This window comes from Thunnus thynnus, chromosome 16 (genome assembly GCF_963924715.1).
Source record: "Thunnus thynnus chromosome 16, fThuThy2.1, whole genome shotgun sequence".
NCBI lineage: Eukaryota > Metazoa > Chordata > Actinopteri > Scombriformes > Scombridae > Thunnus > Thunnus thynnus.
The window spans coordinates 28,004,051-28,029,039 of record NC_089532.1 but is presented as its reverse complement, the minus strand read 5'-3'; positions in this window follow the sequence as shown (position 1 = coordinate 28,029,039).

Genomic DNA, 24,989 nt, shown 5'->3' with positions numbered 1-24,989 from the left:
AGGTAGAGACGCAGTATCTTGTCCACCTCACTGAAAACACCTGCAGCCATCTCCCACTGCTGCCAGAACATCAACCAGGTTGGCAATTTGGTGACTTTTATGATGCGTTTAGCAGAGTTGTGGGACGTCAAAAGGCTCTGGAGCATTTTCAGATGTTACCACTTTATTACCATAACACCTGAAAGTGGGGGGGACCAAAAAGTCTTGTTGTCCCCACTATTTCAGAGGCAGTGTTGAATTCAAAATATTGATCATGTGCTGGTTTCTGTTTGTAGGCAGTGTTGCATTAGTAAATTAGGAAAATGGGTAAACCACATAAACCATTGTAATTTAAGACATATTCTGGTCTTGTCTACGTTTGACAAATGTTTCACCACTGTAACAAAAATACTTTAATGGTAATGACCCCTTTAAAATAATGGTAATTATTACCATTATCTAATTGTAAAATTGCATACTGCTGATCGGAGATACCACATGTAGTACCTTAACCAAACAGATGCACTTTCCCAAAGGGAGGGATTCAGTTTGTATAATGTTGTAAATGGTTTTAAAGCAACAGCAGCAGCGGTGGACTAAATCAAGTGTCTTTTCTTTTTTAATTCATAGTGGATGGATAAAATAGCCCTCTGATTCCCAGGAACATTTGGCTTCCACTTCTCCTGGTCATTACTGTGGTCAGCTTGCATTAAATTGCATTAGAGGGCCACTAGCAGCCTCCATTCCCTCTTCACATACACACACACACACACACACACACACACACACACACACACACACACACATCTACTCCACACACACACACAAGTATTGATCTCTGGAGCTCCACTGGATTATGAAAAATGGCTACCAACCTTAATGACACTTCACCTGAGATAGACTGCCTCTCTCCACTGCTTTGCTGGAGAGGTGAAAATGCGTGCACAGGGAAATCAGTGGTAAAATGTTGTCCCAGCCTGTCCCTGTATCTTCTTACATTGATTAACTGTTAAAACAGAAAGATAAAGGAATAATTTATGCTTGAAATGATGAATGGATTGCATAGTGGAGGGTCATTTGATGGTGTTACAGCCCCACATCGTTGCACACAGTACAGTCATTTCATCAAAGTTGTTGGAGGAAAATGTTTGCACTCCACTAGTTTTCTTGATGGACTTTAATCTGCATAGCAACAATATTGTATTGTATTACATCACAGTGTCACAGTGACAGTCAGGCATATTCAGATAAGTCAGGTCTAATAAATATGTACAGATCAGGAGGAAAAAATAATTATATTTGCACATCATATACACATATCATATCATGTCTAATAACATAAAATTAGACTTTCAAGCAAGTATACTGGGTCCAGTGACCAGATGCAGGGTGACATATTAAAAATCCTCTGCTGGGAATAATAATTTTGATAACATTTACTTTTTCTCTCTAATTGACAAATCCAGAAAATAATAATAATACACATTTTGGGCAAAACTAACAGTGTCACAACGCCCATGTTTATATGTATCAAAGATATATTTAATAGTTTGGTAATATCACCTGACAGAACCCCCAATCGTCAAAATGAGGGCTCTCTACTGGGGGTGCTATCAGCGGAGGTTTAGTTGAGTTTCAAAACTTTGACAGAAGTAACACATTTTGGGTGCTGTTGGGTGCCAAAAACCCCAAGAAATGTATCTTTACTAGTGTGGTGTGCATGATCTAGACAGCTATATTTAAACACACTTACATCGTCCATTTAAGTACATCAGTCAATAATTAATCTAATTAATAATTCAAGTACATTATTTGGAAAGTATGTAAAAAATCTTTTTAACTTAATAATGTGTCACCCTAGCATGATGTCTTCGGCTTGTGTCCAGTCAGAACAGCCCAGTCTTACATCAAAATGTGTAATAACTACATTGGTCCACAATGCAAAACATATTAGTTTCACAATAACAGCTCTAAAATTGTGAGATACCTATGTTTTTTGGCCTATTCTTTTCTATCGGCCTGTGTCCAAATCATGTGACTGTCAAGTCACCAACTCTGCAAGTACAAAAAAAAAAGGCTGACATTCCTTTTATTGTCAGTGGAAAATGCAATATTTTAAGATGGTTTCGGCGTTAGCATGCATTTTGATAACATTTCTAGCGAGAAATCTGCATTTTATTTTCATAATATTCCTTCTGTGAATGTACATGATGTTTAGTTTGTAAATTACTACAGAGATTTTTCAGGTTTTCTGTTGTTGCTATGGTGATTGCTATGGACGCTGCTATCGCTGAAACCATATGTTGTTTGAATCACTGTCTTTGAGTGACGATTTGTCATCTGAGCTGTTATGTTATTTGTGTTATTTTATGTAACTGTTTGATGATGTGCTTTCAATAAAAACAGAGATTATAGAGCGTTGCCCCAGAGATGAATTAAATTTGAAATCCAGAATTTGAAGCTTTGCGATTAGCTGACTGGGGGACCCGCCCAGAAGTATTTTCCTTTCCAATAATAAATATGTGCTCTGAGTTTTTCACACCACAGCTGCTGTCAATATATAAATATTTATACGTGCAGGTTTAAAGATACACTTGTTAAACTGAACACATTTCCCTGAATGGGTTGTTTAAAAAGGTTGTTGGAGAAAAGGTAAAAGGCAATACAATGGACAACCTGCTTTCCGCACATTCAGTTGATAAGAAGTATCCCAAATCATGTCCAGTGCCCTGCTTGATTATCATCATATTATCATTATGTATGTACAAGCTTCACCCATCAGGAAATAGGAATGTTTCCCAAATCCCATGTGCCCTCAGTCTAGTCTCCTGTAACATGTGACTCACTTTTGCTTGATTTTTGTTCAGAAAGTAAACCAGTTCATTAGAGTTTGGCAGTATCCTATGTGCCGGTCATGAGGAGGAATACTGTTCTGAGCAAATCCGGCTTTCCCAACAGCTGTTAAAAAGTTGGTGGTCTGGCTCTCTTTGTTTCCACTTCCCTCGACCTTGACACAGCTCTGTAGAGTCCAGCTTGCTCATCTAATCAGCCTGCACTCTGAGCCTCAGCCTATTGTGTATGTTTGCAAGTGTATGTGAGTGTAGAGGTGTATGTGTGTGGGTGGGTGGGTGTGTGTGCGTGCAGTGATGTGAATCCTGGTGCGGACAAAAGGTTAGTTATAGGATGCAGCCTCTCTGGCTCACACAGTGTGTCCTATTATCACCAACATATTGGACTGGTAGGCTACATTAATCACACTGTTGGCAGCGCACCAACAACCTCAACTTTCATCATCATCGGCAATATTGCGGTTTTTGCATGATGACAGACTGAGAGTATTAAGAAAAAGCTAACAAAATCAGTCAACCCTGTCAGCTTCCAACCGTCCATCCACATATGAGCTTTAAATTGCACAACAGAGCCATGATTCAAGGCAAGGTCAGCTCACCATTTGGTTCTCTCTTCATATCCAGCTTTCATTTGATACACATCATGTCATACTGGCTGTAAATATGAGCTTCCAAGTGGGAAAAACTGTTCAGCCTTGAATTACATATAGTTTTTTTCTGTTGTAGGTTTTGATATCTGAAGCCAGATGACTTTCACAAATTGATTACACTGTACCAGACACATCAAGCTCTCACACCGAAAAAGGCAAGAGCATCTATAATATGGACAGTCCTATCACAGCTTGGGAAGCTCAACCAAGAGATGACCTACATTATGCAGCAGAAATAAAAACGTTCATGCTAGAGATGTAAGTCAGGAGTGTTAGATATGTCCACAAGGGAAAATCTAACCCATTTACAAGCTTGAATTCCGATGGCCAACATCTTAGTTTAGCATATTAGCATGCTAAAAATCACAAAGTAAAGCTGAGGCTGGACAAATTGGACAAATTGAAATATTGACCTGATGATGGCACTAGATAAAAAAAAGACAAAGGATCACCAAAGTTCAAATTCATCCTGAGGGGAACATGAATATCAGAACCAAATTTAATGGCAATCCATGCAGTAATGGTAGAGAAATTTCACTATGGAGCAAAAAATGAACCTGCTGTATGGGGGCTAGAAGAAAAGTCAGGGGATCATCAAAGTCAATAGGATTCATTCTCTAGGAACTATGGATGTCTGTACAAAAGGGCAAGGCCATCCATCTGATAGTTGCTATGTACACTTACTGTAATGTTGACTTTTTCATTGGAGAAGAAAATGTTTTGTCTGTTTATTCTTAGATTTTGCAAGCTTTGATTGTTGTGAAGAAAAAAAAAACAGAGAAAGGAGAAGCCAAGTAAATCCATGAGAAGATCAGAGTATACCTGGCATGCTCCCTTTTGTTAACAGTGATATTTACTGTATATTGCAATGATATTTATATTGTTTATTTCTACAGTGACTTAGAATCTGTGAAAAATCACCAGATCACTGTGAAATTCATGTATCTTATTTATTATAATTAATGCAAACTAATTCCTTTGAGCGAAATTGTAGGAAGAGGGTTAATTAAAGTGTGATCAACTAGACTGGCTTGGTTTGATGCAGCTACCTCCTGTATGATGTTGGCAAATGTCCCTGTGTGATCTCAGTTATATGTGGACATAAATTTGATCATTCAGTATTTTAAAGTAGCTGAAATTACCCACAGTGCAACTATGTCATCGACTAAACATGAATGCATCAGTGGGTTTGGCATGTGTTTTGCCTCCATGTGTAGTTAAGTGGCATTACCTACAGACAAAACATCAGGGGCTCGAGAATTGAACCCTGAGGAACCCCACATGCACAAGATTATAGAAAATACTAATCTTTCTATGGCAACCCAAAGACAAAACCAATATAAGCCTTCCATCTGTACTGCACTGTGAATCATGATGTGAATCGTATCATTACAGATGCAATATGTGCTTGCACTCCTGAAGAGCTGCTTTTATCCGAGCACAGTTGATATTGTGACATTATTTTGTGAAAAAAAGATACATTTGATAACAAATCAGGATAGACTTAACATTGAAGTGTTGACACTTTAATACGGTCAAATTTGTGTTCAGTTACATCAGTGTAGTAATTTTAGAGGTGGACATGCAGAGTGGAGTGAAATCCAGGAGAGTAGTGATAGGTAGCCAATGACTGGTGTGGAGTGTTGCATACTGGACATTAAAACTCTCAACTCAAATTGCATTTAAGAGAATGAAATCTACTAGACTGGCCGTATTATTTCCATTCTATTTATTTTATTCCTGTCCTGGCGCTAACCCTCTCCAAGCACGGTGAAAGGGTGACATGTGATACAGATATGCTTCATGATGGATATTGCCTGTAATGCTCAGTGAAGGCGTCTGCTTGCTAGTGCATCCACACACATCAGGGATGAAGTGCTGTGTGAGCACCCATCGATTCCCAATCCAATGTGCTTTCCCCAGCGTACACACTCTCATATACGTATAGACAGACAGGCTTGATAGATAAGTAGCAGAATTGCATATTTTCTGATTCATTAGACAGTATCTGGTGTTAACACTACCCAGTGTGTGGGGATTGGACTGGAGCTGCTTTGATGTTAATCTGTTCGTCCCCCTATTTTAGGCTTAATAGCCAGCTGACACTCCTTTATTGCCTAATGACGACACACGCACGCCTGGGAGAGATTCTTACAATTTAGCCTATTGACACTGTGGAGAGAGATACCTATTGCCTCCCTGCAGTCATCAATAAGAACACTGGGCCTCATTCACAAACAGTGCATATGCACAAATCTCTGCTTAAACTGTGCATATGTAACGTTTTGAGCATGATGTGCACCGCTCCAACAGAGCTTTCCTTATATAGAGAAATGGGGGTGTGATAGTATGCTAATTATCAATAGCGGGCACACACCTGTCAATTTAGAATGATTCTGATTCACTACCATACACACGGTGGTAAGAACAGTGCACACGTGTAATGAATCCAACGGTAATTTTGCATACGCACTTGTTTCGTGTGCAAAGTACGAACATTTCTACACACATATTAGTGAATGAGGCCCATTCCATTACTTTATATTCATGTAATAAATATACAAATGTCAATTAGATGGTAATCTGCATGAGAAACTAAGAAAAACAAAATTGGTTATAATAATCATCCGCTTATAGTGATCAATTTGACCTGGACAGACGTGATCACTATAAGCGGTCTCCACTGTAATATTTTCTTGAACACGATAAAAGGTGAGAAATTATCAATACAATCACAGAACTATAACTTTTAACAGTTTTAACAGTTAAATTCATAAAATAATTAATGTTGATACAAATATGCACATCACTCAGCTTTGATAAATTTTGTGTCATGACCATTTTATTATTTTTTCTACCAGATGGAAAAGTAAAAGCACAATGAATGAAGTTTTACTCTATACAGCAGCTTAAATCAACACATATATACTGCCTCTATCTCTCCCTGATGCCTGTATGGACAACCACTATGTAATAAACTGTCACCGACAACCAGATTTGTCTGTTATTAGATGTAAAGCAAGTGAATTAACTCAGCCTTTTACTGCATACATAGCTACTTACATTTACCAAGAAATAAGACCTTATGTCTCTCTTTTTTTTTGATGTCCATGATGCTGAATTGGGAGGAAATATTGCAGGAGTGAAATGATCAAATGATCTGTTGATAGTCATATTAACATCATACCAGCAACATTACATCTTTCACTATAGTTTCAATGTCTATATTTATAGAATATGTCACAGATATGTCACAGATGTCACAAATATAAAGTGTCACAACACTTCTCTGGTGGGGAACTCCAGCATGGAAAGTCATTGACAAACAGAGCTTCTTTTCTCGACTCCCATTCGCTTTCTGAGATATTGGTTCAAACCAGGGCTCCTGCCTGTTGTTTCACCTGCTTCCAGACAGAGATTTGGTGTTGTTATTTTCCTTATTTGTTGTCAGTTTCCCTCCTGACAGTTAGTTTTGGAGGTTTGTTTGTCAGAGTGTGTTTGGCTTGTTTGGGGAACTTGATGTCGTCTGTAGGGACGCACGCATGAGAGTCGCAGCAGTTCAGCGACGCACATGTGCTACTCAGGTAGAGGTAGGCAGTGTGTCCATTGCATGTAAAGGAGGCGGGAACAAAGTGAACAAACACCAATAGGAACTCAGTTTCTCATCAAGTGAGAACATGAGGGAACCCCTTGTAGAGCTGATGAAAATTATATCTAATTTAAATGCATATGCAATTAATATCATATTAGTGGTGGGGACAATTGCAGGTAGTCATAAAAGTGGTAGGGCCATATCCCCACCATCCCTACCATAAATTATGCCCATGCTGAAAACGCTCCTATGGGTCATTCTGGAGTGCATGGTCAAACAACCTATTTGGTTGTTTAATTTAAAAGACTTGTTGTGCACAGTATATGTAACGATATATATCAGTGTTAACTACACGTAAACAAGCATGACAATAGCTAGCCTGCAATTATACATCCTGATGTTAGTAACACTAGTTTGAGTAGTGCATCACCAATTAACTCCACAGTTTCAACAAGGATAGCCTGAGTGTGAATGACAGCATATAAATGCACTAAACATCGATTTGTATCTAGTTATCGATGTTAAATAGCAAAACAACTAAAGAGGAGTTTTAATAATCACAGATACATTTTAAATTCAGAGGAGAAAACTAACATCGTCTCTGACTTCTGCACAGAGATTTGTCATTTTCATTCATTCAATTAATGGAGGTAGCATGGAATGAAAGAGAATGCTGACATGGCACTGGAGACAGAGTTTACGCGATTAACTTACACAATTGGCATAGGCAATAACTATACATATTAAATGTCAGCACAGTCTCAGTGATGGGAAGTAATCACATCAAGATCATTTCAGTGTTTCCAAAAAACCCAATATTACTATTACTAATGGAAATTAAATTAGTGTGGCCTGAGCTGAAACCTCTACAGTTAAGATTTGGTCAGTCTACTTCAAACACTGATTACTGTTAGAAAAACCTTAACTCAAGGTTTAGTTTTTCTGGAGCTTTCAACCACAATTCATTGTCTCCTTTCATCTGTTCACACAATAACAGGTAATCTGAGGGATCTAATGGGGGGTTAAAGATGTTAGACATGTCAGACAGAAATGTCCTCCTTGAACTTTCTTTTGCTGTCCAGTGACCTTTGGCCTCTTCTCAGTGGATGCTGTGAGCAGTCTTGGTCTGGTGTTCACAGATAGCTGATGATGTCTATTTCTGGTGTTCATTCAGTCTCTTGTCCAGTGTCCTTGCGGTTTAATCGATGTAATGTTCCCCACAGTTCCACATGTGATGGTTGAATGGCCAACCATCCATCTGACCTCCTCCTCAAGAGGTTTTGCAGTTCTGTGAAAATGTTACTCTATTCCTGCCTTTGCCTCTGAGAGGACAGTCATTATTTGACCACAAGAGGTCGATTGGTCGACAGGCAAATTTAAATGTTAGTTGTTTTAAGCTTTTGAACAAATCACTATCATATCAGTCAACATTGTCATTTTTCTGGTGAGAACAGTCTCAGTGATTCCCATACTGATTTAGTGACCCCCTGACCTTTCATCTAGCACCATCATTAGGCCAAAATTTATATGTTTGACTTCATAAGAAATGTCAAAAACCAATGACAGATTTCTATTAAATCTATTGAGCACAGTCTTGCTCCCAAGATTAACCATTTGTATTTTACAGTCCCTTATGACTTCATGACTACTGAACTCAACTGAACTAAAACTACATCTAATCTACCAGCTAACATATGGTAAATACTAAGATGAAAGCCACAACATGTACTGAGTACAGTCATGCTCTGAAGAGGATCAACTCCTTTGATCTACTGACCCCACAGCCTTTCCACTGGTGCCACACTCTGGATAAAATGTGTTCCATTCAACAATTTTGTATTATAAGGAGTATAGGACATTACAACTTCTGGGGGGTTTCACCTTTTACTTTTTTTTTTTTTTTTTTTTAAATTGTGGTTTACAGTTCAATATTTTGGAAAATCTGCTTATTAACTCTGAGTGAATGAAAGCTAAGTGTCTTCTTTAGGCTAAGCTAGGTTAACTGATTCCTGACTCTAGCTCAAAGGACTATTTTTTATTTGCTTTTCTTCCCGTGAGTTTCAGGAGATTGATACCACTCTCATGTCTGCATGATAACTATGAAGCTACAGTCAGCTTAGCTTAGCTTAGCTTAGCTTAGTTTAGCTTAGCCTAGCTTAGCTTAGCATAGCGCAAAGAGTGGAAACAGAGGGAACCAACTAGCTGTTCTCTGTCCAAAATTAACAAAATACACCTGGCATAATCTCTAAAGCTCACTAATTAACACATTATATTGTTTGTTTAGTCCGTATAAAAACTAAAGAGTCAAAATGACAAGGTGCAATTTTATGGGGTTAGGTGCCAAACTTTTTCTTGACAATGACTTCCTGGAGTCCTGTTATCACTATGATGTTGGCAGGCGGTTAAGCTAACAGGCAGCTAGCTGTAGCTTCATGTTTATCATAAAGATATGGGAGTGGTATCAGTCTTGTCATCTAACTCTCGACAGGGAAGCAAATACGTGTATTTCCCAAAATGTTGAACTATTCTTTTGATGCACAGACATGACATTGATATCTTTAGCTCACTCCCAGAATGTTCAACTATTCCTTTTAACATATAGTGAGAAACTAGCACAGTGTTGCTACACAAATCATTGTTATCCACAGCTAAATTATAATTCCACTCATAATTTTGAATCCTAAAATGAACTAAAACTAATGAATTCACATCGGAGTTGTCCAGTGCATTACAACGGTGATTACATTTTCAGCATTACCAAATAATCTAACCTTCAGCTCAACAAAAAGGACATTTCTTTTCCCTGAAATGTTTGACAACTATGAAAATAACTATTTTACAATTTTTACATGATTTTGTAAATATATGGAAAGAGGGCTTTTGCATTAATCAAAGATAAGGCATGCAGCTGCTCAGCATGGAGGAAGGACAGTGAAGTTTAGGAGGGGAGGGGAGAACACATCTCATTCACTGCTGAGAGAACAAGAGTTGCAGTATAAAAGAGTGACTGGCCTCAGCAATAGAAAATCTCTGCACATCTCTCATCCTCTAACCCGGGCTGCACTCTATTTTCCCATCTCTCTCATCCCCACTCTCTGATAGAATGAGATTCTTCCTCGAACATTAGCCAAGACCTGATGTCCTCTCAAATCTGCTGCTCACTAATCACCTCTCCTCTCCCCTCCCCCCCCTCCGGTCCTCCCCTTTCCCTCTTGCCACCTCTTCAATCCAGCCTCTGTTGCCTGCATATCATTCATCACTGCTGGGACACTTAATGAGAAACCTTTCCAGGGCAGAATCAGAAGCAAAGTCATTTAGATTCAATCAATACTCAATGAAGATATTAGGACATGTGCTGTTTCTCTGTTATGTAGCACAGTGCAATAAGGGATGTGGTTACTAGTTAATGTACACTGGATGAGATTGATAAAGCCGGATAAGAAAAAAAGAAGAGACAATTGGCTGGCTGACAAGTAATCAATTGAGAGAATTATTAAAAACACAGTATACACAAGAAAAAGACAATACTATGATGTTAAAATTACAAGACTTTGAAGTTATATATAGGTTTGACCATGCAGGGTTTTTTTTAAAATGTCCTCATATTCAGTATCAGACAGAAAAAGACAAAAGCAGCTTTTCATTATTTGTCAGTGAATCAGTCACTGGCAGGTTAATATTAACTCTGTCAGTTGGCCATAAATCCTGTCTCCAGCTGACTTTTTCTGGCTGACTTGTATGAAAATGAGAAACCTGCAAAAAAGGTTTTGACTGAATGCTAACGCTAAGTCCCAGGTAAAAGTCAGTATCCTCATCAGCTGATGATACAGTATAGAGACATGGAAATGAAGGAGCAGCATTGTTTTCGTATGACTATGTGTGTGCAGTATTATCAGTGTCCTTCTAACATAACATTGTCCACATGTTTAATTCAGAAATATATACTGAGTTACTTGGATAAGACAACACAAAGGTTAGACATAACTCACTGGCCACTTCGTTAGGTACAACCATTACAATCTAATGCAATCCAATACAACAGCTCTGCCTAAATTCTACATTTATGAAGCTTATACATTTTCAGTTTTTGTTGACCTTGTCAGAAAGGTGATAATTCTACTTTATCTTTATTATTGAGGTCAGTGGAAGGTGATGGTGTACTGGACTGCATTATATTGAAAGGTGTTTCTAATATTTTGTCCACTCCGTTTACAAACAAAATTGTTCCAAAAATGTAATTGCATGTTTATATGTAATTGTAATTGTTGTATGTAGATGCTGTTTGTGACTACGCTGTTACACAATAACTTACTGTGAAAATATTATGGAATGCATAAAATTATTTGCAACATAAAACAGCAAACAGTTTCTAATGCATGTTTGCTTTTGCAAAGACAGAAGAGATGTTTTACTTCTTAGTTTGGTAATGCATTGTTTGGCCGGGCCCTGGATGACAATCAAACTGACACTAATGTTATAATGTGTTAGATATGAGTTTTCAAACCATGCTGCTATGGACTATAAGGGCTGCAGTAGCTGTATAGAAATTGATGAAATAGTTCAGATACATATTGTATATAACTATCATCTGCATAACATGATTCTGTTAAATCATTTATATATAAACTCAAATGCTTTGATTAGACACTAGCTGTTTGGAGTAAGGGTTTAGCAAACACTTTCTTAAAAAGGTATCCTTTCAAAATCATATAGTAAATAAAGATAAAAACTTATTTTTCAAGTATGTCCTATAATATACCTACATTACAAACAGATCTGGCAGATTTTGAAGAGATACAGGAGAGAGAGAGAGAGAGAAAAAAAAAATTCTAAATATATATGCATACAGTATACACCCCCACCTCAGTGCCTGGTGCGTGGAATACAACCAACTCAATTAATTGGGATGTCAATACAGGAAATAAATACCTCCCAGGGAAGCTCTGATCTTCCTCTTCTGCTGCTGCTGAGGTGTCCCTGTTCATTCACCGGTTCAAGTATGTGAGCTGCTTTGTTTATCCATTCAATTCATAAGTTTAAACATCGTTTCAGACTGAGGTTCCTGTGTGCTGCACTTTGTACATGTTAAATGTGCCCCCGTTAAAGACTTGCAGGTATGACAGCAGGTGGGGGGAAAGCATTGTTACATTTTCTGCTTGGTTTAATCACTGATGTAAAGTGAATATTATGCATTATATTACGCCGTGTAATAAACTGACTATGGGAGTGTTTTGTGCAGCCAAGGTACCCTCTCTTAATTTTCTGTTGACATAGTATAGAAATGTTTTGCAGCCACTGCAACAAAGGGATTTGTTTTTCCTTTAGTATAGATATTGCCACTGTTGCTTAGCATTTTCTTTATAAGTGCTTTGTTTCTAGGTAGTTATCACTGCTTTGCCTTGCCTCTTTGATTTGCTACTATCACACATTTTGCCTCTGTTAGGAATTCTATTGCATATTGAGGTTCCATTTGAAATGTTTTGCACTGTTAGACTGCTTTTGTCTGAATTGTATCTATATTGTTACTGGTAGAATCCCTCTTGTTTTTAGGCAGAGAAAGTCTGAGCTCAGCGTACTTAGTGAGTGTATTCTTGTTCAGCCTGGTATCACCAAACGGTGTATGTATAACATGTCAGTTTCTTAAGTCATTTTGCGTGTCATCACTACGCATTTTTTGCTTTTCGTGTGTCATTTCACATCATTTAGTCTCTACTGACTTATATTGTGCAGAGGCGACGTGTCCTTTTACACTCAAATCTCACAGAGATAAAACTCCATGTGTTTGGTTTTCTCCAACAAATTACACAAAAACACCAAAGTGTCCGTGATAACTCAACAATACGATAGCTTAATGTTAAGGCCATCAGTTTTAATTATTTCTCCTTTGATTCTGAGAAATAAAGGTTTTTTTTGTTAGTTTTTGAGTGTGGTAGGCTATACAGAATTCATTAAAAGAAAACCTTAATACAGTGACAGTGAGGTCCTCCTGTCAGCCAATCACAAAGCTTCAAATTCTGGATCTTATATTAAATTTTATTGAAAGAACATGATCAAACAGTTGTGTAAAATGACACAAATAACAGCCAGCTCAAATAACTACACAATGCAAAGACAATGATTCCAACAACATATAACTCTGTGGTGTCAGTGACAGTAGCGTCCAAAGCAACCACCATAGCAATGATAGACAGCCTGAAAAAGCATCATATACATTCACTGAATGAAGATTATGAAAATAAAATGCATATTTCTCGCTAGAAATGTTATCAAAACACATTTTAATGCTGAAACTATCTTGTATATACTATATTGCATTTTCCACTGAGAATAGAGGGAATGTCAGGCATTTTTTTAGTTTTCACTGAAAAAAAACTTCACGTGACGTGGACTGCCATGATACTGTGCTGAAATGGAAGTCTGCGGGGACTAAACAGTGTTAAATGACATGCAAATAGCTTCAAATGTGTAGACATGACACACAAGTGGTGTGCTACTTATAAGCCATCCCATGAGATCACGTCATTTGTCAGTGAAACTAAGCAGTATTGCCCTCACCCCCTACAGTAAGTTTCTTAACATCTTAGTCACTGTTGACATTTTATATTTAACAACCATGAAACTTTATATGACTGTTTATAATTGCCTCAACTTTGGGATAGCTCAGATGTTCTGACATGTAGTAATATGAGTTACTCGCAGAAGTTATTCTTGAATCCTTGTAATGTGTATTAGCTAAGTGATGTAACAGAGCACAGACTGGATGTGTGTGTATGATCAAAAAAAACAAAAGAAAAACATTTTCATTGCTACTGATTTCATATGCTGCATGTAGATATCTTGGAGCTCCGGGTTGTTCAACACTAATTGGTGAGTGTTGTTACTGGTTAATGAGGCTTCATATTGGCTGCAATTGGCTGTTAGACATTCTTTACCGTGCTCTAAGGAGGAAGAGGAGGTAGCAAAAGAAAAAGCTTCTTTGCAAAGCAGCCGATCAGCGCTGATACCTCATGGCTCAAATGTCTAACTCTTTATTTTATACAGTAGCATATTTGTGTTGGTTGAAAGCCAGCAAAGGATCTCATCCTTGTCACCACACGAGTGACTCCTAACAGGGAAGCTTATCACTGGCAGGTGGAGAGAAATGGCTGATGACGACATGTGTCCCTGTCCTCTCCTACACAGCACAGCAGTGGAGTTAACAGTGACAAGGACTGCAGTGGTGGAAGAAATATTCAGACCCATTACCTCAGTTTCTCTGTGCTCACGTTAAATCTCTGTGTCACATGTGTGCCTATGAACATGATTTGTGACATCACAACTAGTTTGGAAGCCAATCGTGGTCCAGTATACAGCTTACACAAGTGTTATGTGGAAACTTGAAGCCTCCAGTGCACAAACACTGAGAATGAACTTCACAGTGAAGTAGGAGACATCTTTTGTCGGACAGGAAATGTTTTGAAGTGAACAGTATTTGCATATTCATAGAGAGAGAGGAGTAGATGTCATTTAAAGAATTCCTAATGGGGTAAAACAAACGTTTTTGTGGAAAAACATATAAGACACAAATAATTATTCAAGGAGTCTCTTTCAAAGAGTCTTTTTTATGTCTTAAAACATGACTGGAGGGGATCTTTAAATATTTCATATACTGGTGGGTTTAGTTTAATCTACTGTTTCTCACCTGGGGCTTTGTAGATCAATAGTGGTCCATGGCAGGATTACAGTGGGTTTGTGAGGACTTCTGAGGTAAAAGTGTGCATATATTATTTTTTGCTAATTGAAACCATTCTTTTCCTCATTAAAATTACTATCATTAATTTTTAGATCACAAAATTCAGACACATTATATAAGTCTGGTGCCAAACCTACATGTCGTCTACACAGGCCATGTAGTGAAAGAAGCACAACAGCAGCAGCTGGAGTCCTCCGTCAGCCATGGTACCGCTGAGTACTCACAGCACTCACAGTCCCAACACAAACAGTTTAGTTACCTGTGTAAGTTGGAAGAAAATAGACTTGAAAAGCACACTTTGGGTTGCAGTTCTTCACATAAAACATTACGTGGCCAATATAAACAAGATGATTGTATTGTTTAAGACTGAAGCACATCTGTTCGATCAGACGTAATTCTGCTCTGACTTTATCAATAAACAACATATTCCATCGTTTTAGAGCAAGATTGAAGAAACACAACTGGCTGTCTTCTGAATGACTTGATTGTGGCTCTGTGTCTGTCCATTAATGTGATTGTTTTAAGTAGTTTGAGTGCGTATGATGATTATTTTGTGACTGTGATGTGAATGAACCGTCTTATTGTGATCCTGTGGATATGTAACCTGTTCACAGGTCTCTCTCACAAAAGAGATTCTCAGTGAGAATCCCTGAATAATTAAATAAAGCTAATGTACAGACGGAGATGGAATGTCTGTCGTTTCCGTCTGGGAGAGGATCACTGAGGTGTCAGCTCATCATAAGGAGTCAAGAACTCACCACTGGTCTATATATATTAATCTATTATGATACATAATTTCATAAAGTGACATGTTTGTATGTAAAATTTTGATAATGCAGAGTGTTTAGTAACTACATCTGTCAAATAACTGTAGTGTAAAAAGTGCAATTTTTCCTTCTGAAATGTAGTGGAGTAGAAGTATAATGTAGCATCAAATGGATGTATAGTAGAAGTTAGGGGTGTGCCCAAATACAAATACAAATACAAATAATTTTGCTGCCTCAACAAATACAGATACAAATACAAATACTGGGCTCTCTGCACATCCCTAGTAGAAGTACCTCAAAACTGTACTTAAGCACAACTAGGAGAGTGGAGCCAGTTTCAAAAGGATATTTTAGACTGATCAGTATTGTTAGGCCAGTCTTAACTTTGCTCTTAGATGAGTCTAATGCAAGTTAGACACTGTCACAAAAAATAATAATAATTATGTTTCCATGGCAACAATCAGTTACACATGCTGACCAGTGGTTCCAACAAAAAAGAGCAAAACATGGCTCATAATTTTTGGTTTGCTAACAATTTGTGATGCAAACAATAAGAAGGGCAAGAGCTTTAAAGAGCACAGTAACCTGTTGGAAATGTTGACGCTGCAATGATTAGTTGATTAATCAATACGTTGATCGACAGAAAATTAATTGGTAATGTTTACTTGTTTTAGTCATTTTTAAAGTAAAAATGACAAGCAACAACATTCCCCAGTTCCAGCCAGTCATGTGTGAGGATTTGCTGCTTTTCTTAGTCTTACATTGTAGTAAATTCGATATTTTTGGATTTTGGACTGGTGGATGAACAAAACAGGCAATTTCAGGACATCACCTTGGCTTTTAGGAAACTGTGATGGACATTTCTCACTGTTTGTCTTTTCTGAATTTTCCCAGTAAAATGTCTTTGTAACTGTTGAATTCTTTTATTTTCTGCTGGAGTGAAGTGAGCTTAATTTACCAAGGATGCATAGCAACGTAGTCCTCAGGATAGACCACTTTGTGCAACAAATTTAAATGTTTATCTGAGCTCTATCAGTTCGATTTTCTTTTTTAAACCAACCTCATACAGGCGTTGACAAAGCTGACAAAGCTGTCTAGTTCTTTATATCTATTTCCAACAGGTTACTGCACTCTCTAAAGGCTCTTTCCCATGATTTTGCTCTTTTGTGTTGTACCACTGGTTGTTTTTTGTGAGACTGCCATTCGATTAATCTAAAAGCAGAGTTAAGACTGGTCTAACACTAACAGACCAGCCTAAAATATCTTTGTGAAACTGGCCCCATGAAGTCTGACTATTAGTTCGATCTAATCCATAGTGAGAGTCTATCTTTGTAAAATCAGTCCCGTGGGCATTCCAAACTGGAAGAACATTGAGTAAACAATTCCATCCATGCATCAGTCTATGGATCCTGTAAATGGAGATATACACACATGACCTGTGTATCGGCTATGAGGTAAATGTAGAGAGTTGTGCATATCCATGCCTCTTGCACATTAGTGCCACTCCAGGTCCTCCTCCCAGCCTGATGAACATGTTTAATAGATGGGGCACTTGAGATGAGACAAAGACGCTCTGATTGGACAAGCAGAGGTAAATAATAATTCCATTTCAGAGCTCTCAGGAGCTGAGGAGACTGTAGATGTGCTTTGTCTCCATCAGTGTGCAAATGTTCCATATTGACTACACCCTTCTGTCTCCACATTAACACTATTCTTTTATATTATCAAAGCAATTAAGGCCACAGGCATAGTTTTCACTTAATGTAAGGACCTTGTAAGACATCATCATCAAATAATGACATCTTAGCTCTAACACTGCAGACAATAAAACCCTCCACAAAGAATGCAAGGCTGAAAAAGGAATCCAAGAGTGGAGTTTGATAGCCCTCATAATCTATCTAATCCAGCCAACTTTAGTGAGTCAAAAAAGGGCAGGGGATTAATTTAAACGATGGCTATTGATTGAGGCATTAGACCTTCAAACTGTTTGAAAGGAATTAAACTGTTTGGAAGAGTGCCTAAAATACCAAGTGGGTCTCTGCAGTGGGATGTGGAGAGGGAGGGAAGGAGGGCGGTGGTGGTACTTTGCCGTCTCGGCAAGGTAAAGTGAGCCTCCAATTGGACGCCTGAAGCGATGCCACGGCTCACGGCTCACACAGCAGCCTCAGTAGCTAAATCACAAGCAAAAACAGCCAGAGGAGAGGTGAGGAGCTGTTACTACTGGGAGACACACAGGAGGCTTTGATGTAGGATGTATGTTTGATGTCAAGGACGTGCTCCTGTTCTTGCATGCTGTTGTCAGCATTGATATGATAACAGCAGCAGAGTATAGAATCCTGTATGTGACAGTATAACTGAGCAGGCTGTTATCGAAAGAGACTGAAGAAAAATTGTTTGGTAAAGTGTTTATATGGCATTATTTTAATTTTAAGTGAATTTTATGTAGTAAATATTCACACATCCGCTGTGAATGTTATCACTCGATTGAATGGACGTTATCAGTGGTTATCAGCCTCATAGATATGGGTTAGAAGGGGCTTGCTACACCTACTAGTAGGTTCAGGAGGGCGTTATCATCGATTGATAAGGTGGAGGTCACCTTTGAGTTACAGACGCTATCTAGGGGCCGCAGTAATTATGACCTGGAAAAGTGACATACTTCAGATGACGTCAATATAAGATGACTTGATAAGATGATTTTTTTCTCTTGCTAGGGGGAGGCAGGTTGGGTGGATGGCTAGAAAGTTAGAGACGAGGCAAGTAAGAGATGAATTTTACGTATTTTACTGCTGTTTAATCTTTTACTGCGTTAATAACCAACAGTCGCCAAATTTAACCATGTTTCAAGTGATCATTTTGACTCAAACCATGATCTTTAACCCTAACCAAGTGGTTTTTGCACCAAAACCTAACCTGACCTTAACCACAGCGTTGTCACATCATAAAACATCATTATTTTGTAGCATGATGTAACATAGCGGCATATTACCTACTGGTATATGCCACGGTCCTATATCAGTGGGTTGATATGCACCTTCTATTGGGTGTAGCAAGCCCCTTTGAGGCTGATAACCACTGATAACACCCATTCAATCATGTGATAACATCAGTAATGGGTGTATTCACATCATATTGTAATTTGCATTGCAACACACTTTAAGAATAAAACATTTAACTTGTTGGAAAGGAGGCCATGGCATACAGAATGAATGAGCCCTGGTACTCTGACATCACCCGTATAAACCGTCAGAATTATAACTTGTCTGTCTGATGTGTGTAGAGGTGTGTGTGGTTATCTTATTCTTCCATTCCTCTTTCTTCACATCTCTCCTCTCATTGTAATCCCTCCCACTGAAGATGCAAGTGAGGGAAACAATGAGATAATTAAAGGAACTAAGACGCAGCCATTGTTTCCTGGGGTGCATCTCGATTCCCTAAATTGCATCCACATTTCCCTCACTTGCATCTTAGTCCCTCTCTGTGAAGACATAAGGATAGATATCAGGGAAGACTTTTGATGATTTGGACTTAACATTTGCACAGATAATGTGATGTACAGTCCAAATAATAATAAGGGTGCACAGTTACCACCAACAGCTTTTTTAAAAATTATATTTCCCTCCTCTCTGCATGTCTCCTTTAAAGTAAAATGTTTAACAAGCATCGACACATTATTTAAAAACTACGTTAAGTAGCTTAATTATATTTTCCAGCCCACAGAACACTCAAACCACAGTGTGACCTCACTGCTGCTATTTTTACTGGCAGCAATATGTTGTTTAAATGTATGAATCAATTAGTGTCTGCATTTTTTAAAATTCTGTTTCTGTAAATTCATTATTTAATAATCCAGGTTATGAAAAAAAAAAAGATTTATTAGCTTATTAAAGTATTTTCCACTAGACACATAGAAATTTTCAGGCTGTCAGTGTGATAGGGAAAGAAAATAATAATTTGTGTGCACAATTAAATCATTTGTTCTTTCCAATTATCATCATTTTTGGTGATACATATCTCACAATAAGTAAGAGGAAGCCACAAAACCACTCTGATGAAAAATATGCATACATTAGCTGTACAGTTTAACTTGGCTTCTTCCTCACGCAGGATAACATCTGAATATGTCAGATGATTATGTCCTGAGATTGGTCCACACATTTTACAGAGAGCCTAAAAGCCATAATTTGTGTGGCTTTAGTAGACAGAGATGCACACACAGACCTCTACAAAATCACAAAGCACCTTTTCATGTATATTTAGCCTCTTTCACTTTGCTACAGTTTTGGCCATCATACAGCAGCAGGCATGATACAAGTGTCTCCAAACTGAAAGTGGGGCTGTCTGCACTTTTATACACGTGCCACAGCAGCAGAATTTCATTAATTATTTAAAATTATTAAATAATTATCCCATCGTGGTGACAGAATCAGTCAGGATAAATGACATTCTGTATCAGACAGATATGCTCTAAGTTTATCCAGTCAAATCTTTAAAGCAGCTGGACTGGACTCTCCTCCTCTTCCTGACTAACCATGACACAGATTAAAGGGTGGTTCTTTTGTTAATCAGATAACACTGATCCATATGTTTTAACTGGAGTCAGACAACAAAAAAAAATTAAATGAAAGAATAAATGAAAATAATACACTTGAATTGAATCCATTATGTGTCCCTGTATAAAAACTGCAGTCATGTTTTGATGTGGTTGCAGAGCAGTCTGATCAGCTGCAGCATCCAGGCACTAACTGATTTCCAATAAATGGGTGTGTCTGTTAGATAAAAGACTTCTGCAAAGGCTGCTCTAATGTATCCTCATTCATGCCTCCTTAGGGATCCTCTCACTTCTCCAGAACGATTTCCGGGTCAAGCGAGGAATGATCAGATAAGGGAATTAGGATGTCCCCCTTGTCTGACCCCCAGTCAATAACTTGTATTACCACTTAAACACCTGGGCCTGTATTGTTAAAGAAACAGAACAAATCAGTGATTTATGTTTGTCCCTTTGTATGTCTGTTTTGTATCAAGTCTCTTTTTTTTTTTCAAAACTACTTGCACATCTGGTTCAGGTAAGCTTTCCAGGGGTCCGTTTTGGATCAGCCTCAATGTCCAGATGATTACACTAATTATTGTGTATGCACTGCTGAATGGACCAAAATACTGCTCAATCAAACATGAAATTCACAAATCCCTGCATCATCTGAAATGGTATTCTGAAAATGACCAGCAGCATTAGAGCTGAAAGATGACCATGTCTGATAAAGTCTACATCTACCACTTGAAAAGAGGGAAAAATTCCACACATTATGGGTTTGTTTAAATATTAAGAGGCACCATAAGGGGCTTGTGATAATAGAAAACTCAACATCAAAGTGTAGCAAAGCTTTTGGGGCTAAAGGCTACCTGGGGAAAAAAAAGATATCCAGTGAACAGTATGATTACCATGTCATACAAGCTCTTGTGGGTCAACTCAGCATCGACCAAGCGCTTTCCTGTGTCAAAATCCCACCGCATGCATACATTCATGCTTCCCCTTGCATGCATAACAGCCATTTCAATGCCGCCCTGACCTTTGGGTTTCCCCGCACCCCGCAGGGGAAGTGCCAAAAAGGCAAAACCTGCAGATTAATCACAATGCCTCCCTGACACTGAGCTTTGATTTCAGCCAGAATGGGGGAAAAAAAGCAGAATAGAGGAGTTTTCCTGCAGTACTACCAATCGGATTAAGTTTCCTCCTGTCCCTGAAATGTGCAGATTGAAGATCAAAGTGTGAAGATTGTCAAAGCTCAGTTCTGCAGCTCTGCTTCAGCACAGCTTCCTGCTGTCTCCCTGATAAAAACGTCTCTCCCATCTGCTCAATGTCCTGTATGTGTTGTTGAGGCTTTTTTTTCTTCTTTGATTGCACAGAAAGTCAATACCTTCAAGAACATTCCATGACGCCACTAAGAATGATGTTAAAATTACATTTTCCTAAGATGACATTTCTTTTTAGTTTAATTCAGCATGCCAGTCATGGCTCCAGCTACAATATTCCAACACAGCCATGTCAGAACATAACAGTGTGTCTGGGCCAAAGCCTGTGGCCTCACACTGCTCAGCTCATTTACATGGAGTGAAGGTCAGCTGCAGGCTCGTCTTGCTAGACAGAGCCTCTGTGGAAGATTTTAATTATTTACACTTCATTCCCCGCTCGTGTGCAACCTGATCTCACAGACATACATGAAATGACCACAAACTTTTCACACTATATTACGTGGTGGTGACACGTAATGTGTTAAAAAAAAAAAAAAAAAACTGCTTTAAGAGGTTGTAGACATTTCACATCTGTGAGATCAGGCTGCATTTGTCTGTGCTTTCCAAAACTGTTACAAATCACTTTTAAAAAATAATGATGTGCTATGATATGAAAACTTTGTGGTTACGGTCTGGTTAGGTTTAGGCATAAAAACCATTTGGTTAGGGTTAGGGAAAGATCATGGTTTGGGTTAAAATGATGTGGTTATACTCATGTTATACTATCACAGTAGCGCCCCCTTTGGGTAGAATTATATCAAATGTTACACACTTGTGCAGTGTGGTTGTATGTACAATATTCCCAAATTTGGTTGCAATCGAATTTAGCATTTAAGAGTTATGGCTCGTTATGTGCATCAGGCCACACTTTCAAAGGTTTGGTAACCAGTTACAGACTAACAGTAAATGATACCCAGAAACAAACTCATAAGTTTTATTCAGTGTCATCTAAATATGGTAATTATGAACTTTTGTGAAGATTCGATGAAATATGTGCCAACAAAAGCAAAAAAATATGTTTACCAAAAAATCAAAAATGGCTGCAAAGTTTTCTTGGAAAAAAGGGTGTGGCCTATATCTGTCGAATCGGCATTGTCCAAGGAACACACTGTGCAAATATTGTTTAGATTGGCCTTATGGTACATGAGTAATTAGCCAAAACGTAAAACACATTGAGATATCAACTTTCAAACATTTGTCCCCTAAACCTTCCATTATAAATTTTAATATTTTAAAAAATATATATAATCATTAGAATATGCTACAGAGAAGAAAAGTAATAGCATTAATTTCCCTAAATTAATGTCTTTATCTGAATGATTTCTGTGATTGAAAGTTTGCAGAAATAGTTAGCAATTGAAAAACATACAGAAGAGGAAAACAAAAGTATGAATGCTTGTCAGCATCCACACTAATAAAGAGTGAAGATAACTACACAATTAGCTTTGATGGAAAAATAGAATAGTTGACACAAAGCTATTGTTAAAACTACAAATTGGGAAAGTCTGGCTGAATGCAGCCACTCTTCATTTAGAGTATGGAGTAGAGATGTCTAAACTCTCATGCCTAAACAAAAAGTTTTGCTTGCTGGAATACAAATGTGCTCCTTTCTGAGTTTGACCTGGTGTACGTCATTAACTACAGACTGTCTAACATTACAATGATGATGACATAAACATTTAATTCTCCACAGAAATCCCTACATGAGGTGTGTTTATTCACATTACTTGAGTGAAAAGGAAACTCAAATATGTTAAAAGCACAAACCAACTTTACATTCTGCAGATTCATTTAGTGTGGGGGAAAAACACATTTCTTGGATATTTGATTCTGATTTATCAGCAGTTCCCATTACTCATCATCCTATGTACTAAACTTTAATAATTTTCCATTTTCTCTTTTAATTTTCCACTCTCTTTTTTTTATTTCATTTTCATTTCCCACCCTGAAAGTCCTGAGACTGAACAGAAGCTTCTCACTGACAGAGATCAGTGAGTGACAGGGATTGAGGCATTGCTTTAAATTGATCTGTACAACTCTTTCATTCTGCTGCTCTGTTTGGAGCTTCAGAAATGACTGATTGCCTTGAGCTCAAAGACAATGTCACATAAGGTCTGGGATCAAAATCGACTGATGTCACCAGCCGCAGAAAGTTACTCTGTACCATTCCATCAAGATGGCTCAGACAGCATCAAGAGCACACCTGGAAAGTGTTGCAGAAAGTTGATTCCCTTATTTAAGAAGTTTTATACATGTAGCAGCTTGCCATCAATCTAAACATTATTAGCCTTTTTACTGAATCTTGCATTGTGAGCCCCAGCTTGGATGACTGCTACTCTGTCTGTAGAAGTACACCTATGGTTGCTAACGTATTTCTAAAGCCAGGGTCTTAATGTAATGATGCTGAAGATTTTACAGATTTTAGCCATTCTGAAGGCATGGATGTGTGGATGGCAATGTCACTTGATTGGTCAGGCCACTTCAGTCCAGACTGAAATATCTCAACAACTGTTTTAAATATTTCATAGACATATTCCCCAGAGGATGAATCGTAATGACTTTGGTGATCCTCTGACTTTTACTCTAGTGTCACCATGACAAGTCCTCCACATTAAACGACAAATATGTCATTTGACCATGTGACTCCAGAACAGTACATATGAGTGTTTTCTAATCTGGCTCCCCTATCAGCAGTAATCAGCAGCACAACATCATTTGTCTTTGCTTTCCAAAACTGTTACATATCACTGTTAAAAAATAATGATATTTTATGATGTGACAACGATGTGGTTAAAGTCTGGTTAGGGTTTGGCACAAAAACGACTTGGTTAGGTTTAGGGAAAGATCATGGTTTGGGCTTAATTTCGTTGAGTTAGGGTTAGGGGTTAGTGTGTGGGTTAAAGTTACTACTTCCTTAGGTTAGGCCACCTTGGTCATCATGGCTACAATACAAAACCACAGGGCTCAGGGATGATCGTAGTTACGGATTTTCAAAAAACTGTCCCGATTCATAGTTGGAACTGTGACATTCGGGGTTGGAGAGAGGAAATGAATAGCAGTCTCTTGTGGCAAAGTGGCACAGTTTGGATTATACCTTCCACCTAACCCGCCACCTCCACATGAGGAAATCTGTCAGCTTATATATACAGTATGTCATCTTAACTGTGCCATTGCTCCGGGTCATAATTACTATGGATGCATTTGTCACTCAAATGTAACTATGTGTCGTTTTCTGGTGATTGAATCATGACCTATTAGGGGTGAGTGAGTACACCATTATCTGTATCTGTTCAACTAACTAAATTATCTGTATCTGTATCCCTACTCGGAACGGGGGGCGGGGGTTAAACCAGAAGTGGGCGAGCCAAGCCAAAAGTTGGTATTTTAAGCCTGAAATGGATAGGAGTTGAAGCAGTGAGAGTTGAGAGCTGTTAATCCCTGTGGACAGAGAGGCTGTGACGATGGCAAGATTGTGTTGTGTGGTGCAGCAGCAGTGAACTTTCTATAGGCTCTGTGTAGGGGAGGAGCTCTGTGTGTGGCTGCCTGGCCTATCATGGAACGATGTGGACACAGCTATCCAATGAGGATTTTCCTTCATGAGTACGGATGTTGACACAAATGGACATGAGT